Source organism: Nicotiana tomentosiformis, chromosome 12 (assembly GCF_000390325.3).
Source record: "Nicotiana tomentosiformis chromosome 12, ASM39032v3, whole genome shotgun sequence".
Classification (NCBI taxonomy): Eukaryota; Viridiplantae; Streptophyta; class Magnoliopsida; order Solanales; family Solanaceae; genus Nicotiana; species Nicotiana tomentosiformis.
In genome coordinates this window covers 82,588,358-82,606,905 of record NC_090823.1, presented here as the reverse complement: position 1 = coordinate 82,606,905, position 18,548 = coordinate 82,588,358, and the positions used below count along the sequence as shown (strand labels likewise).

The 18,548-nt window shown below is 36.8% G+C and overlaps 1 long non-coding RNA gene across 1 annotated transcript; it reads left to right on the top strand.

Annotated features, from left to right (window-relative positions):
* Window positions 1–5,592: 5,592 nt before the first annotated feature.
* LOC138903579 (uncharacterized) lies at window positions 5,593–7,246 on the top strand. The gene is made up of 3 exons (XR_011412865.1): window positions 5,593–5,733; window positions 6,043–6,337; window positions 6,585–7,246. It is a non-coding gene; the product is annotated as an uncharacterized lncRNA (long non-coding RNA).
* Window positions 7,247–18,548: the final 11,302 nt, after the last annotated feature.

Below are 18,548 nucleotides of genomic sequence, written 5' to 3'. Positions count from 1 at the left end.
ATTCAAACTTCTCATTAGTTACAACAGAGTTATCAACATCATCAGACATATGGTTGATGGACTCGCCTTGTAGCTATCATATGTGTCCCAACAAGGACTGGTTCGTGAATTTTCAAGAAGGAGAATATGGAGTCATCCACACAGCGGATAACAGCCCTCTTACCTCATATGGCATTGGTTCAATAAGATTAAGAAGCCATGATGGAATGATCAGAACATTAACAGATGTTCGATATGTACCGGGTTTGAAGAAGAATCTCATCTCTGTAGGAGCCCTAGAATCAAAAGGGTTCAAAATCATTGCAGAAAATGGAGTGATGAGAATATACTCCGGTGCACTAGTGGTAATGAAGGCCAATCGGAAGAACAATAACATGTACCGCTATCGTGGTAGTACAGTTATTGGGACAGTGACAGTGACATCCAGTGATGACAAAGAGGCAAAAGCAACCAGGCTATGGCACATGCGCTTGGGACATGCTGGAGGGAAGTCCTTGAAAGCTCTATCTGATCAAGGATTGTTAAAAGGCGTAAAGACTTGCAACTTGAAGTTTTGCGAACATTGTGTCAAAGGGAAACAGACAAGGGTTAAATTTGGTACAGCGATCCATAATACTAAAGGCATTTTAGATTATGTACACTCTGATGTTTGGGGTTCTTCCAAAACACCTTCATTGGGTGGGAAGTACTATTTTGTAACCTTTGTTGATGATTTTTCCCGAAGAGTGTGGGTGTATACAATGAAGAGGAAAGATGAAGTGTTGGGAATTTTTCTCAAATGGAAGACGATGGTGGAGAATCAAACAGGCAGGAGGATCAAGTGTATTCGTACAGACAATGAAGGTGAATACAAAAATAATCATTTCAATAAGGTCTGTGAAAATGATGGCATCGTCCGTCACTTCACTGTCAGACATACACCACAACAGAATGGAGTGGCAGAACGTATGAACCGGACTTTACTGGAGAAGGTACAGTGTATGTTGTCCAATGCTGGCTTGGGCAAAGAATTTTGGGTTGAGACAATTACATATGCATGTCACTTCATTAATCGTCTACCATCTGCTGCTATTGATGGCAAGACACCATTTGAAAAATGGTATGGAAAATCTGTTGTAGATTATGACTCTTTGTACGTGTTTGGCTCAATTGCATACTATCATGTGAAAGAGTCAAAATTGGATCCGAGAGCAAAGAATGCTATATTTATGGGGATTACTTCTGGAGTCAAAAGATACCGCTTATGGTGTCCAGAGACAAGGAATATTATATTCAGCAGAGATGTTACCTTTGATGAATCTGCCATAACAGATAAGGTGACAGTTGAAGATGTCAAACAAACTGGTGGTGCATCAAAGAAGGTGGAGTTTGAGGGAAAATTTATTTTTCCTACACAAGAATCAGAGGAGGAAACTCATGAAGATTACCCTCTGGAAGAAGAGCCAGTAGAGAGGGAGATTCCAACTCAGGAACCTCGACAACAAATTGAATCAATAGCAACCAGCAGGCCAAAAAGGACAATAACGAAACCTGTTCGTCTCATAGAGACGGTTGCTTGCGCAACCTCAATTGTAGCTGATGGTGTTCCTACCACTTATAAAGACGCAATCCAAAGTTCAGAAGAAGATAAGTGGAGGATTGCCATGAATGAAGAAATGCAGTCCCTTCATCAGAATCATACATGGAAATTGGCCAATCTCCCGAAGGGAAAGAAAATAATTGGGTGCAAATGGGTATTTACAAAGAAAGAAGGATTTTCTAACCAAGAAGATGTTTGCTACAAAGCAAGATTGGTGGCCAAAGGATATGCTCAGAAGGAGGGAATTGATTACAATGAATTATTTTTTCCAGTTGTAAAACATTCCTCCATTAGAATTATGTTGGCTTTGGTAGCACAGTTGGATTTGGAACTAGTTCAGATGGATGTAAAAATTGCGTTTTCACATGGAAACTTGGAGGAGAAAATCTACATGAATCAGCCAGAAGGATTCAAAGTTGCTGGAAAAGAAAATATGGTATGCAAACTTGAAAAATCGTTGTACGGATTGAAACAATCTTCTAGACAATGGTACAAGCGATTTGACAAGTTTATGTTACGGCAAGGGTACAAGAGAAGCAAATACAATCATTGTGTGTATTTGCGCAAACTTAATGATGGTTCCTTTGTATATATTCTCCTATATGTTGATGATATGTTGATAACTTCCAAGAATTCGGAAGAAATTGATAAGTTGAAGATTCAACTGAAGGAGGAGTTCGAGATGAAGGATCTGGGTGAGGCAAAGAAAATTCTTGGCATGGAGATAATAAGAGATAGACGTTCAAAGAAACTCTGTTTATCTCAGAAAGAATATTTGAAGAGAGTACTACAGCGTTTTGGCATAGATAAGAAGACTAAGCCAATTAGTACGCCACTTGCTCCCCATTTTAAGCTAAGTACTACTATGTCGCCAAAGGATGAAACTGAACAGGAGTATATGTCAAGGGTACCATACGCAAATGTTGTTGGTAGATTGATGTATGCAATGGTTTGTACGAGACCTGACATTTTACAAGCCGTTGGAGTTATTAGCAGATATATGCATAATCCAGGAAAGGAGCATTGGCAAGCTGTGAAATGGATTCTACGGTATATTCATAGTACTGTAGATGTTGGGTTAGTTTTTGAGCAGGAAGGCAATCGGTCTGTAGTTGGATATTGTGACTCAGATTTTGCGGGTGATCTGGACAAACGAAGGTCAACTACTGGTTATGTGTTTACTTTTGCAAAGGCACCAGTTAGTTGGAAGTCTACTTTGCAGTCAACAGTTGCTTTGTCTACAACAGAGGCAGAGTACATGGCTATTACGGAGGCTGTGAAGGAGGCAATTTGGCTTCAGGGGTTGCTAAAGGAGCTTGGTATTGAACAAAAAAATATTACAATTTTTTGTGATAGTCAAAGTGCTATTCAATTAGCGAAGAACCAAGTTTATCATGCAAGGACGAAGCACATTGATGTTCGGTATCATTTCGTACGAGAAATCATAGAAGAAGGTGGAGTCACGGTGAAGAAAATTCATACTACGGAGAACCCTGCTGATATGCTGACAAAAGTGGTGACTGCGGTCAAGTTTCAACATTGTTTGGATTTGATCAACATTGTTGAACACTAAAGATTGAAGATGAAGACACAACCAAAATTTGTTATTGAGAGAAAATTGAAGATGTGGAATTTTGCCAAGGTGGAGATTTGTTGAAATTGTCAAAAGTCCCACATCGGTGGATGACAATTTTGAATGGGAATTTCACCCTATAAAAGGAGGCCTAATGTTTAGGATTTAAACACACCTCTCATTTGCCCTTTTATCTTCTTAAGGCATTTGTATCTTCTCTCTTTAGTATTATTTCACTTGTAATTTTGGAGTGGAATAAAATATTGATTGTGTCCGAGGAAGTAGGCAAAATTGGCCGAACCTCGTAAATTCTGGTGTTCTTTTATTGTTGTCTTATTGTCTTGTTTATTATTTAGTGGTTGTCATAATTTTTGGTATAGTAGTTGTGACTCATTCACACTATATACATCTGGCTTCCGCAACAACATCCTAGTGTTCCGGTAAATAGGCTCGTGGTTAATGAAGCCCAGGAGCGCATTTTAAATTTGGCCGCTCTGAAGAAGAAAATCAAAGAAACTCCTGACTTTGAGAAAGAAGAATAACTCATTAGTCCTTTCTAGAAGAGGACTATATCTAGCAAAAAGCAAGTTGAGTCACGAGGTGATCAGAGTAGTCCCTGAATCAATGCCATTGAGACTCAACTCCACCTTGTTGATGACCCCGATGATAACGCCCAAAATACACCTCTAAAAGAGAAGTAAAATGGTAATTACAATAATAACCTAGCTAAGAGTCGGGATCGAACTACAAGGAGTTTTAATAGGTGTTAAGGTAGATATTTAAGAATGAGACTAATTATATCTTAAATTAGCTTTCAACCAAAAGTGTGAGTTTCTAATTCTATGAATTACACTACCGATATTGCAAAAGACAATTTAAAAAGCACATAACAAGAAGAATTAACTAAGAGAATTTACTTATAGGATTAAAGGCCTACAGTTGTATTTTTCACCTAGTTGATACTTCACTGGATGGATATAGTCTACTAAGTTTGATGAGTGATTGCCGTTATTATGATTACACACTCTGATTCATTCACTTGATGTCTCTCAACTAACAAATGGACTAATTTCAATTGCTCTCTCTAGTCAATAGAATTGAATTAAGCTTAGGTGTTATTGTATTCAAGTCAAGAGATTCCTATCTCTAGTTGACTCATTTTTAATTAGGTCTAATCGAACTCTCAATTAGTCTAATTCCTTGTTAGTCAAATCGCCTAAACTCAACTACTCTTTCTCAAGTAAGAGTCAAATCACAAAGCGCATGAATCAACATTTGCAATCCCTAATTTACAATTAAAGCATGAAAATAGCTAAAGAATATATAACTCAATATCAAACAAGCTCAGTTTCAAATACCCATGAAGTATCTGTAGGCATGTAAAAATTTATTGAATTTAAATTCAATAAATAATTTAGACTATATTTTAAATATATTAGTTTAAATAAATATTATGGGCTAATATAATTGGATTAATTATATAAATTCAATATATATAGATTAAATAAATAATTCTTAATCAATTGGGCTAACCCATTTAATTGGGCTAAAGTGATGAGCCCACTTCATTAAGCCCAAGATGTCATTTTCCTAGAGGTCCAGTTTGGTGCTACGTGTCATATGACGTGGCACGCCAAGTCAAGCGGAAGAGCCTATATGATCATGCCACGTGTCAAAATGACAAGGCATGCCAAGTCACATTAAAAGGCTAATAAAATCGCGCCACATGTGCAAGTGACATGTTCTGGCCAATCAAATGCGGCTATGTCACACTTCAATTTGATTGGTCGGAAAGAGATTGTTCTTATCATAACTCCTCCCTTCCACAACTATAAATAGGGGTCTTCATAACCCAGAAAAGACACCAGAAGTTATAACAAGAAGCATGAAAGAGCTCGTGGATCAAACGCTGCAAATTTCTCCACAAGTTTCAAGCTTCAAGCATTCAAGTTCAAGTTCAAGTTCAATAAATCAAGTTCAAGCTCAAGAACGAAGAACAAATCAAGTTCAAGCTCAAAGGCCCTTGAATTTATTTACTATTGAAAAGAAGAATCAGAGGATTCATAGAGATTGTACACTCAAATTACTTGAAATCAAATACTACGATTGCTGCAATATTTTTCGGTCTTGATTTTTTTTTTCTTGACGCAATTTATTGTCTACAATATCACACGCTGAGATTGAAATTCAATCCTAGTTATAAGTCTAGCTACTCGTAACTAAGAAAACAAAAATACAAATACTCAATGAAACAAAAATATAATTAAACTAGTAATCGTATTAAAGCAAACTTTATTGTTATTGATGATCTTCCTACTTGAAATAACTCATAATGCCCAAACGCTGCTCTATTCCAAGTCCCAAGGTAAAAGATAACCCTAAAAAGCCTAAAATTTCTATTTAAAATGCTCCAGAAATTCCTGACGAAAATAACCTTCAGGATGCTTTGCGGCCTTACAAAGAGAGTGCGGTTCGTACTTTGTAGGTTTTGAGTGGAGATTCGCGGTTGCCCTTCAGGTCTTGCGGTCGCACTTCAAGTTTTGCATCCGCACTTTGGGTCTTGTTGCCACACTTTAAAGAGGTATGAAATTAGCTATCTATTCATTCATCTTTTGGCTTTGTCAGTGCGTGCGGGCTACTCTACGGATAGAAGTGTGGCTGTACACTTTCATGTGCGGACCACACTCCTCACTGAGATGTCGAGGCTTCAATTGTTCTATTTGTTGTCGCAAGAGCTTAAATGCGGATTGCACTTATACTTTTGTGAACCATACTTTCCTTCTTAACTTCAACTGAATTGGCTAGATTTGTAGTGTTCGATTTATTCTTCCTCTAAGCCTCTGAATCCTTTACATCAAGCCTGAAATTTAATAATTTTCATTTGAATCAGGTATTAAATACTTACTTTCGGACTTAAGACTGTAGCAAAAAGACAATAATAAGTGATTAAAATCCTCACTTATCACCCGAGGAAGCCCCTTTTGTTACGGTGGAAGATAATGTCGATGCTCCAACTACGGAGTCGGTTGAAGCCATGTTTGATGTCTCTTTTGGGTGCCAATTTTGGTGGTTCCGCTGATGAGAACTAGACTTTTGAATCTCAACATTCTGTGCTTCCCCCTTCTTCAACTCCGGAACCACTTCTCAATGTCTCTACTCGAGACAAGGGTGGTGTATCTAAGGAGGTAAAGATGCGTCGTATTGTATTAAAGTTCTAGAAGATATCAACCTTTTGAAATGCCCAAGCAGACTGCCTCCTGGTTGAAGAATTTAATTATCCCTCATGAAAAGAAAAAGTTGACCTCTCATTCTACTGCTTCTCTTGTCAATGACATGGTCCACTCCACCCTCCGGACATATTTATTTACTTTCTTTTCTATTGCACCGTATTTAATACTTAACTATTTTAATATTCTTCCTTTGATATTACAGTACAATTTGGTTGGCACACAGGTGTTGAAAAGGATTACTTGGTATAATGAAGTAATTGAAGAACAACATGTCGACCTAGGTGACTGGAAACCTCAATTTGAAAGCCTCCAAATTGAGAAAGAAACTTTGGAGCAAGAAAAAGATGCCCTTCAGCAAGAAGCTAAGGTGGATACTGCTGAACTGGAAACAACAAAGGCGGGGATGAAATAGATAGAAGCAACCTTTTGTTGAACAACATTCCAAAGCCACTGAGTTAGAGATGAATATAGAGCTCTTGAAATTTAGTTAGAGATGGACGTAAGTTTGATGTTTTTACAAACCCACTATGATAAGTTGAAGGAAGCTTGTGATGAGTCTTTTGATGTTGAGGCTGAGTTTGAGAAAGCTGAAGAAGCAATTGATGAGTCTCGGCAAGTTATGAGCTCTCCTACTCCCGAAGAAGAGACTTCGATCGGGGGATAAAGTAAACCTAGACTTACCAGATGAAGGTGATAAAGATGAGCACACTGAGTCACACCCTTCATCTCCGGCCACGCAAATTGATCCTTCTCAAGCTCATGCTTCGCCTTTTCTAGATGCCTCTCCGAGTCCCGAAGCTATTTTTTCTGGACATTAAATATTGCTTTAGTTTGTGTTTTTAAAGACTGGATTTTTGAGTTTTTTCCCTTATATTTAAGACAATTTTGCATTTTTATTTACTTGCTTGGTTTGCTTTTAAGTTAATTGTTTTTGCTTGCTAATGTTTTTCGAGTCTTACATTGTAGATGCTTATTTTTGCTGTCTGAATAATCTTTTGACACCATACCTGAGGATGTTAGACTTTAATATATATAAAAGAGGACCCTTTTATATTTTTGACACTTATGAATATGACATCTCATCTTCATGTTAAGTGTAAAGCAGGATAACATATCCTCTTAATTCGTATAGGAGTATTAACCTAAAAACATCATTAGATATAATGTGTAGCTAGTTTTGAGCGTAATTCTTCGAAATTTTTATTAACTTTGAATGATTACAACTGTTCTCGATGCATGATTGTACAATGATATAATTATTCTCGATACATGATTGTACTATACTTCTAGCATAAATATTTTGGAATCACTTTATTTCGTAACTGTTTTCAAACTCTATAGTCTAGTCGAATTGATTCTTTCAGACTTAGATCTTTCTTGAAGTCGAGTCGATCTTCCAAATGTCTTCATTCATCTTGACTTATATAGTCCCCAAGTGTTTGAGTTCGAAGTATGAGGATTTGAAAACTAGTTCTTTGTCTTAGTTCTGACTTTGACATCTTCCCTTGGTCCTATTCCTAAAAGAGAAACATATACGGGGCTTGGGGTGTCTCAGATGAAGACGCGTTTAACCCTTTCAGTCAAGATTATTCGACCTTGACTGAGAATGATTGATAATTCTGTGTTTCAGTAATGATCTATTGTCATCTTTCGGTCCAAGTTAACTATCCCTATTATTTCTAAAAAAGATAGCAAAATAATATAAAAGAATAAATAAGCGTAGAAGGGGTACCTGACTGTTTCTATTAATTTAGAAGTAGTATTTCTTCAAATGTTCCACATTCCGATTAGACTGTAATACTTTTTCATCCATGGTTTCCAACTAGTAGGCCCTTTTTTGGCAATTCTACGAAGTCGGTATGATCCTTCCCAGCTTGGTCCAAGTTTCCGAAATTAAGCCCTTGCACTGTACGAAATACCTTCTAAGGAAGAAGTCCCCAGTTTTGAAGTATCGTAAATTAGCCCTTTGATTGTAATATCTTTCTATTCTTTGCTTTTGTGCTACCATTTAAATCAAGGCCAATTCCCCACATTCTTCAGCAAGTCTAGATTTACCTTTACGGCCTCTTCATTTGACTTTTCTGTTGCCTGAGTAAATCTCAAGCTCGATTCTCCTATTTCAACTGGGATCAAAGATTCTGCCACATAAACAAGTCAGAGGGGAGTTTCTCCTGTACTTGTTTTCGTGATTGTTCGATAAGCCCATAATACTCTAGTAACTCTTCTATCCTTCTTCCTTTAGCATCTTCTAAATGTTTCTTCAAATTATTGATAATTACGTTATTTGTTGATTCTTCTAGTCCATTAGCTCCGGGATGATAAAGAGGCGAAGATATTCTTTTGATTTTCCAACTATCAAAGAACCATGTTATCTTTGCTCTATGAACTGTGGTTTATTATCATATGTTATCTCTTTTGATACTCTAAACCGATATGTCACATTTTTTCAATTAAAATCTGTTACTTCCTTTTCTTTAATTTGTTTAAAGGCTCTGCTACCCATTTAGAAAAGTAATCTGTCAGAACCAATAAACATTTTACCTGTTTGGGAGACTGTTTAAGTGACCCTACTATATCTATTCTCCATGTCATAAATGGCCATGGAGATAAAATAAAATATAATGGCTCTTCCGGTTGGTGTAGTTGATTTGCATACCGCTGGCATTCATCACACTTTTTAACGAATTTTTCAGTATCCTTCTCCATTCGAGGCCAATAATAGCATGTTCTAAGTAGTTTCTTTACTAATGACTTGCCTCCTGAATCATTACGGTAATGTCCTTCATGGACCTCTCTCATAACTTACTCAATTTATCCGGGTTATCCGGGTCGTAAGCATTTAGCTAAAGGAACACTATACATTCTTGATACAAATTCCCTTTGACCAAACAATATAGAGTTGCTCGAATTCTTAATCGCCGTGAATGTTTTCTATCCCTGGGTAACACTCCATTTTGCAAGTTATTTATAAGTTCATTACGCCAACCCCAAGTAAGGTTGGTGGAATTTACCTTATTTTTCACGCCAATGAGTGCCGAATGAAATAGATGAACTATTGCAGCATTCCCAGAATTAGTGAAACTTGCTGTAGAGCCAAGGCATCAGCTTATGCATTCTCTTCTTATGGTATGTGAATGGATTTCCACTCCCAAAACTGATTCAATAGATTTTTTTACCTTCTCCAAAGTATTGTTGCATTTAAGTCTCAAGTGCTATATAATTTTTTTTTCTTGATTTAACACCAATTGAGAATCACTTTTCATTTTGATTTCCTTTATACCGAGCTCTCTAATGAGCTCTAGACCTACTCGACTTCATTGTTAGTGATAAGATAGCATTTGATTGATTGTCTAACTACCTCCACTGAAGGTGCAATTAACACTATTCCCAACCCAGACTCCTTCACGTTAGAATATCTATCCGTGTATAGGGTCCAAGTTCCACGATTCGTCCCAGAAGCTACATTCTTTTTCAGCTTCGGGAAGTATGCTCGAGCTGAAATCAATCGCAAAGTTTGTTAAAACTTTCAATTTTATAGTTGTACGAGGTTGATAAAAAAAATACCGTACTCACTAAGTTCGACTGCTCATTCAGCAAGCCTACCTGATAGTTTTTGTTTATGCAAAATATTTCATACGGGAAAAGTTGTAATGACAGAAATCGAATGATATTGAAAAAATGGTCTTAACTTTGTTGCCGTCATTATTAATGCTAAATCTAGTTTTTTTAAGTGGGGATACCTTGTTTCAACACCTAATAATATTTTGCTAAAATAATTAATGGGTTATTGCGTAGCTTTACTGCGAGATATACAAGCAACAGTTCTCATTCTCGTGGCTTTGAGAGCAATGGCGGATTTGATAAGTACTTTTCAAGTCCTTTAATGCATGCTAACATTCCGATGTCCACTCTAAATTCTTTTATTTTTTCAGAAACGTGAAAAATTTGAAGCATCTTTTGGAAAATCTTGATATAAACCTCCCTATAGCTGATATTCATCCTGTTAGCCTTTGCAGTTCTTTCCAATTTGTGAGAATGTCCGGGATTTGTTCGATCACATTAATTTAGGCTTAGATTAACTTTAATATTCATGTTAGAAACGAGAAAACCCAAAAACTTACCTGAAGCAACATTGGATTTACATTTTTCTGTATTCGACTTCATGGTATATCTTAGTTGAATGGCAAAAGTTTCTGTCAAATGTTCGAGATGATTTCCTACTTGAGCTAATTTTGCCAGTAGATCATCAATGTAAAATTATGTTATTTTCCCCAAGTATTCTTGGAACATCCTGGTCATGAGACGTTGATACGTAGCCATGATATTTTTGAACCCAAACGGCATAACATTATAGTAGTAAGTCCCCATGTATGTAATGAAGAAACTTTTTTCTTGATCTTCCAGGTCTATTTTAATTTGATTGTACTAGAAGTAAGTATCTAAAAAACTCAAAAGTTCATGATGACTCGTTTCCCATAGATCATTATTTCCTATTCTTTTGCATAACAAAAGTGTATGATTGGTTAACATTGAGCTTGTGCATAATTACTTCACGTTGAATACTTGTGATATCTATATGCGACCAAGTAAAATAGTTAGAGTTAGCTTATAAAAATTCGATTAACTTACTTTTATGTTTTTTACTGAGCCCTGATCCAATGGTCTCCCTCTCTCCTTATACTTCGAATCAAGACTCTTTTTCAGACATAGGTTCTCTAGCTTCGATTCTCGGGGTACGTAGATCCACCCATCTTCATTTTCCTATTCATAGGTTTGTATCAACTAAGTCTCTATGTATTTTCCACGAGTCGTTTTTGTAATTTCATCCATATTTTTCAACCTAATACCTTTGTAGAGGCCGTGTCTCAACCCTGCGGGCAGCTCTATACAGAAAGAGATCGTAGCATTAGAATGGTTTTCTACTTGGGATTGAGTCTCTCTTCCTCTGGAAAAATCAATAGTGGGCTACAAGTGAGTTTATAAAGTCAACAAAAAGTTGATGGAGCTGTTGAGGGGTTGAAGGCTAGATTGGTGGCCAAAGGATACACACAAGAGTATTGAGTCGAATCCCTTTATAGATAGGGGAAAGATTTGCCCCAGCTTGGCGAATCGTATCCCCGCGCAACGAATTGCATTGCCAACCTCCTGATTGTCTTTTTATCATTTTTCGTTGCATGTTCGGGATACAGTTGGCGTTCAATATATTCTCTGATATTAGTAAACCATGTGTCACGACCCAAAATTCCGCCACAAGCGTCGTGATAGCACTTAGTTTCTAAGACTAGGTAAGCCGATTATAATAACAATTCAAGCCATTATTTTTTATATATAAACCAACAACGGAAATAATTACAAATATAACAACCTCCCAAGACTGGTAATACTGAGTCACGAACTCTAACTGAATAGATGGAATGATCTCAAGGATCGAATACTCAATACTGTTTGATTAATATTTAACAATACAATAAAATCGAAAGACTCCAAGGGACTGCGACGACCAAGCAACTCTACCTTGAATCCTTGAGATCACATTTTAACTCTGTCCGAGTCCGATATCTCCAACACCTGGCTCTACATAAAAATATGCAGAAGTGTAGTATCAGTACACCACGGTCGGTACCTAGTATGTATCAAGACTAACCTTAGTGGAGTAGTGACGAGGTACAGTCGAGACACTCACTAGTCTAATAACCGTGGGCAATATAGTATGCAAAAATAATAGGAAACAAATAATAATGATGGCAACAATAATCAACCAGTGATATAAACAGCAGGGCGACAAGAATACCATAAATATTGCGCAACAAATAATGAATACAAGTACAACCAATTAATCAAATCCTTCCAATATAAATCTTTTACATATATGTTTTTCAAATAGAAATCTTCATGATATAATACTTTCAAATAAATCTCTTTCAAATAAATCTCTTTCAAATCTCTTTCCTTCAAATAAATATCTTTCAAATAAAATTCTTTCAAATAAATCTCTTTCGAATAAAAATCACCCTGTGACACAACATTTCAAAATCATAAAATACGAGTTTCAACCCACTTTCATATTTTTACGGCACCTCGTGCCAATTTCTCTATCACAACCGCACGGACAACTCACGTGCCAAATATCATCATCATTTAACCACAGCACCTCGTGCCCACATTTCATATTATAACTGCGTGGACAATTCACGTGCCAATATCATCATTATTTACTCACAGCACTTCGTACCCATATTTCATATCACAACTGCACGGACAGTTCATGTGCCAATATCATCATTATTTACTCATGGCACCTCGTGCCCACATTTTATTTCATAATCAGCCCGGCAATAACCACAAGCTCTCAATTTTAACATAGATTAGACTATTATCAAGTTTACCGAAACAACAAGACAAGTTGCACAAGATATAAAAATAAACACAAGGAATACCTCAACATCACATGAAAATTACCAACACAATAACTCCATATCATCACATATCATCCCTGACAATAGTCACCCTTATCTCTCCTATAGCCACCCTTATCACTCCTATAATAGCCTCCCTTATCCCTCCGCCCTGACAATATTAATAGCCACCCTTATCGCTCCTATAACCACCGTTATCTCTCCTATAGCTACCCTTATCGCTCCGCACAGACAATATCCCAACACACATAACAACAGTGAAATGCCACTCTTATACCGACATAATATCAACAGTGAAATGCCACCCTTATATCCTCAAAATAATAACTCAAATAACACAACAATTTACACAAAATATTATCACGGCAACATAACAAAATCAATTCATATCACAATTTGCCTAATGGCCACAACCAATTCCAAAGATATAACAAAATCAATTAATTTCACAACAAATAGCCCAAGGCTCCACACAATGTGTATAACACCTCAAAATAACAACAGAGATGGAAAATACTCCTCATTAATCCAAATTCTTGATAATTATATAACGCCTCGGTTTAAACTTATTTCATTAATTATTTGCAGATCAAAAATCCATAATATAATTATTTCCAGAAAATATCGAATCACCAAACTCATGGAATTTACATAAATATTCAAGTAACAATCACATCAAATTGTCATATAAAAACAAATTCAACAAATAAGGATTGAGGCATGGCAAATAGATAATTTAATAAATGCCAACAATTATTCAATTTACTACACAATAATGCCTAAGACTTTAACCCAATAAAATTTGCACATATAAGCAAGAGTACGTACTCGTCACCTCGCGTACACAGTTTTTCACATTTCACAAATGGCACATAAGACTCGATGCCTAAGGGGTAATTCCACCACTCAAGGTTAGACAAGATACTTACCTTTTTGAAGTTATGCCGATATTCCAAAATCGCCTTCTTGCTTGAATTGACCTCCGGACAGCTTAAATCTATCCATATTAATTGTACATCATTAAAATTCATCGAAAATAATTCTGGATAATAATACGTCGACTTAAAAATTTATTCCAAAAACTCAACAAAAGTCAGCGCGGGGCTCGCCTCTCGGAACCCGACATAATTTTTACGATATCCGAACACCCATTCCGATACGAGTTCAACCATACCAATTTTATCCAATTCCAACAACAAATCATCCTCCAAATCTGGAATTTTCGTTTTTGGAAGATTTTTCAAAAATCTCGATTTCTTCCATTTAAATCCGAATTAAATGATGAATATAATCATAGATTTATGAAATATAATCCCTTAAGGATATAGAACACTTACCCTAGTCGAAGTCGTGAAGAAATTCTCAAAATTGCCCAAAAACCGAGCTCCAAAATTCTCAATTGAAAATGAAGAAATGATAGATTTTCAATCCTTAAGTTTCTGCCCAGGTTCGCATTTGCGGACAAAAACTTCGCATTTGTGAATGAACAGTATTTTCGCAATTGCCATAAATGGTTCGCGATTGCGAATGAATAGTGTTTTCGCAATTGCCATAAATGGTTTGCAATTGCGAATGAACAGTGTTTCACCAGAAACCAGCAAACTCAAACTTCTCCGAAATGATCCGAAACCACCCTGAAACTCATTCGGAACCTCCCGGACACAAACCATATATGAAATTCAATCATAAAACATGCTACGGACCTGCTCGCACACTCAAAACACTGAAATGAGGTCGTCTTGACCCGATATTGACCATGATTAAACTCCCAAATTTCTTAACTTTACTAGTCTCTCAACCAATGATCCAAAAATACACCCGAGCCCCTCGGGACCCGTCAAATCATACCAACAAGTCCTAAAATATCATACGAACTTAGTCGAAACTTCAAATTACATCAAACAATGCTAGAACCACGAATCATACCCCAATTCAAGCTTAATGAAACTAAGAAATTCTAACTTTTACATTAAATACCGAAACCTATCAAATTACATCCGATTGACCTCAAATTTTGCACACAAGTCATAAATGACATAACAGACCTATAAAAATTTTCAAAACTGGATTCCGACCCCGATATCAAAAAGTCAACTCATCGGTCAAACTTCCCAAAAATTTAATTTTCGCCATTTCAAGCCAAATTCCACTACGGACTTCCAAATAATTTTTCGGACACGCTCCTAAGTCCAAAATCACCATATGGAGAATCATCAAAACTCCATTCCGGGGTCGTTTACACATAAGTCGACATCCGGTCACTATTTTAACTTAAGCTTTAAACCTTGGATCTAAGTGTTCCAATTCATTCCAAAACCTCACCGGACCCAAACCAATCACCCGGGTGAGTCACATAACAACCGTAAAGCATAAATCGAGCGGTAAGTGTGGAATCATCATTGTAATACTCAAAACGAATGGCCGGGTTATTACACCATGTTTTACCATTGGGTGCCCTTTCAATGGCTAAAAGATCACTACTGAACATGCCGGGAGTCAACTCAAAAATTTCTATTAGGTTGCAATACACCGGGCTATTTCTTTGTTCTATCATGATTGGGTAGACATTGCCTCAGGAATATTTATCATGGAGGCCGGTGTTATCAATGTATCCACGAACTTATTTTTCCTTTGAGTAGTGAAGAGAAACTGATTTTCTTGAATTGCTCAGTGAGATTTTCAAGATAAGCATGGTATGTCAAAATGTTTTCATATTTTTTTAATTTCTTTTGAGTTTGGTAAATGATAAGCGTCGAATCCCTAAATACTTTGATTTCTTATATTCCCAGGGTCAAGGCAGTCTTTAATCCATGGATACATGATTCATCTTCTATGGTATTCTTAGTTCCTTAGAAGTTCCGCTTAATGGCAATGGGGGTGTGCGATTCATCAAGTGCAATCATCAATGTCCCTACTCCGTACCCATTTTGATTAGTCGTGCCATCAAAGTCAAATTTCCATGCCCTCCTCTTCTGTGACAGCTATTCCTCGTCTGGGAAGCAATTCTTAAACTCATGTTCCTCCTTGATAGGGTGCAAGGTGTTCTGCTATCGCCCTTCCTTTTTGGTTACATACGTGATGTCGAATTCAGACAGAAGCAGTAACCATCTTGCGATCCTTCTCGTTACGTTAAGGCGGGAACAAATACTTTTTTGTAGGTCCATGGAAGCTATTAAATATACTGGGTAAGACACCATGTAATGCCTCAATTTCCGCCTTACCCAAACCAAAGCCAAGCAGGTTTTCTCCAAATTGGTATACCTGGTCTTGTAGTCAGCCATTTTCTTACGTTGGTAGTATATGTCCCTTTACTTCCTTTTGTCTTCATCGTATTAAGCCAACATAAACCCCATAGTAGTTTCAGTGACTAATAGGTATAGTAATAAAGTCTTTCTGGCGTTGTAGTTACTAGAATGGAGTCCTTTATTTTGTCAAAAGCTTTCTGGTGGGCTTCATCCCATTTTCCTGCTAAATTTTGATTTAGAAATTTGTGTATCGGCTCGCAAGTGGTTATACAAGAGAAAGTCAAAGTATGATGGGACTATTGATCGCTACATGGCTTGCATTCTAGCCAAAGGCTACAACCAATAATAGGGTATAGACTATGATGAGACATTCAATCCAGTTATCTAGATGGCATCAAGGGTGATTAGGTGTGACTTGCTTGATAAGGGAAAGAGAAGACGTCCCTCAAAGCCCCATTAACGCAATACAAGTCGATTCCTATGTTTTTAAATTACCAGAAGCTCTTAGCTACTCAGCTACACTATAGGCTCTAAAGGCATTACTTGACTCAAAGAGTGCCTATATTATGGGGGCTTCACTTTCCTTTATGGGAAATCTATGAACAATATAATAGCTTCCAATTTCTTCGATGTTATTTTTATTGTATCATCTTCCCCCGGTTCTACAATTGTGTCAAGTACTTCTTCACCTTCTTTATTCGTATCTACCTTTGCCTTCATAGTCGGCTCAACGACTTCCGAGGAAGGTCCCACTTTCGTAGTTGATTGCTTTAGTTTATACTTATTATTTTCAGCTTTAGCTAACCCATTGGATATAGCCACCAAGTATATGTCTCATGCAGCTTGTTGATCCCCTTAATCTATCTTATTCCCCACTTTGAAGAAAATTTGATAACTTGATGTAACGTGGAGGGTACCGCATCCATTTCATGTATCCATGGTCCTCCCAAAATTGTATTGCATTTTATGTCTGTTATTACCACCTGAAATGCGGCATCTTTTACCACTCTTTCTACAAATATGGGTAGTGTAACTTTTCTTTGCGTAACCATACTGGAATTATTAAATCTAGATAGAGGTCGAGCCTTTGAAATGATCTAAATCGTCATTTGCATATTTTCAACTACCCATATGTCACGATCTGAAATCCCGCCGTAGGCGTCGTGATGACACCTAGTAGCTAGGACTAGGTAAGCCTATCACTTATCAATTTTTAAAATAACAAATACATGATATACTTGAGCAGATTTAAACATAAATGCGAAAGTAATATTGATACAATCCTACACGACGATAATCACAACATATCCTAGACCTAGGTAGTACAGAGTCACGAACTCTAACTGAATACATAGAAATACCTCAAAATACAATACTGTTCGGATAGAGAATTAATAGTATAAATGTAAGGAAAGGACTCCAAGGGACTGCGACAATCAAAATAACTCTATCTTGATTCCTCACTCTCACTGCCTGGGCCGACTATTTCCAACACCTGGATCTGCACTAAAATATGCAGAAGTGTAGTATGAGTACACCACATTCGGTACCCAGTAAGTATCAAGACTAACCTTGGTGGAGTAGTGTCGAGGTTCAATTCAAGACACTCAGTAGTCAAATAACCTGTGCACAAATATCAAAGACTAGCAACAGGAAGAATAACAGGAAACAATAACTGAAATTTTATCAAAACAAGTGATAGAATCATTATACATATAAGGCTCAGTTTCAACAACAAGTCATTTAATAGAATCATACACATATGGCACCTCGTGCCCACATTATCAATCATCTTCGCACGTCAAAAACCTCGTGTCACATCATAAGTCAAACCCCGCACGACAAAGTATCGGGACACAATATAAGTGTCACGACCCAAAATTTAGCTAGCCGTGATGGCACCTAACCCAACCCGCTAGGTAAGCCAATTTACAAATATCCAATTCAAATAATATTTAACTGACTCTAATACACTCCCCAAGTACTGGTAGTACAAATCACGAGCTTCTAAAATTCAGAATTTACAAAGCTGACGTGAAGTAAAATTCATCATCTGTTTGAAAATACATGAACAGATTTTTAAATCTAAAGCTATCAAGATCAAGAGGCAACTATGACCGGAACGCAGGTATATCTCCAATGCCAGCTCCCGCCATACACAACAACATCAACATCCAAAATCTACACGCAAGATGCAGAAATGTAGTATGAGTACAACCGACCCTATGTACTCAATAAGTAACAAACCTAACCTTAGGTTGAAAGTAGTGACGAGTTGAAACAAAGGTCAGTGTACAACACCAATAACCAACAACAATTCATAACAATATAATGAAAGTAACACCAGTAATAACTCAACAATAAAATGCTCAGCTCGTATACAATTACGGAAAAATAAATATTTTCTTTTCAAGTATAATAGTAAAACTCAAATCATTTGCCGAAAATCACCGAAAATATGAGTAAGTCTGAAATCTGTGATTTTTCTCAAAAACTTTAACGAAA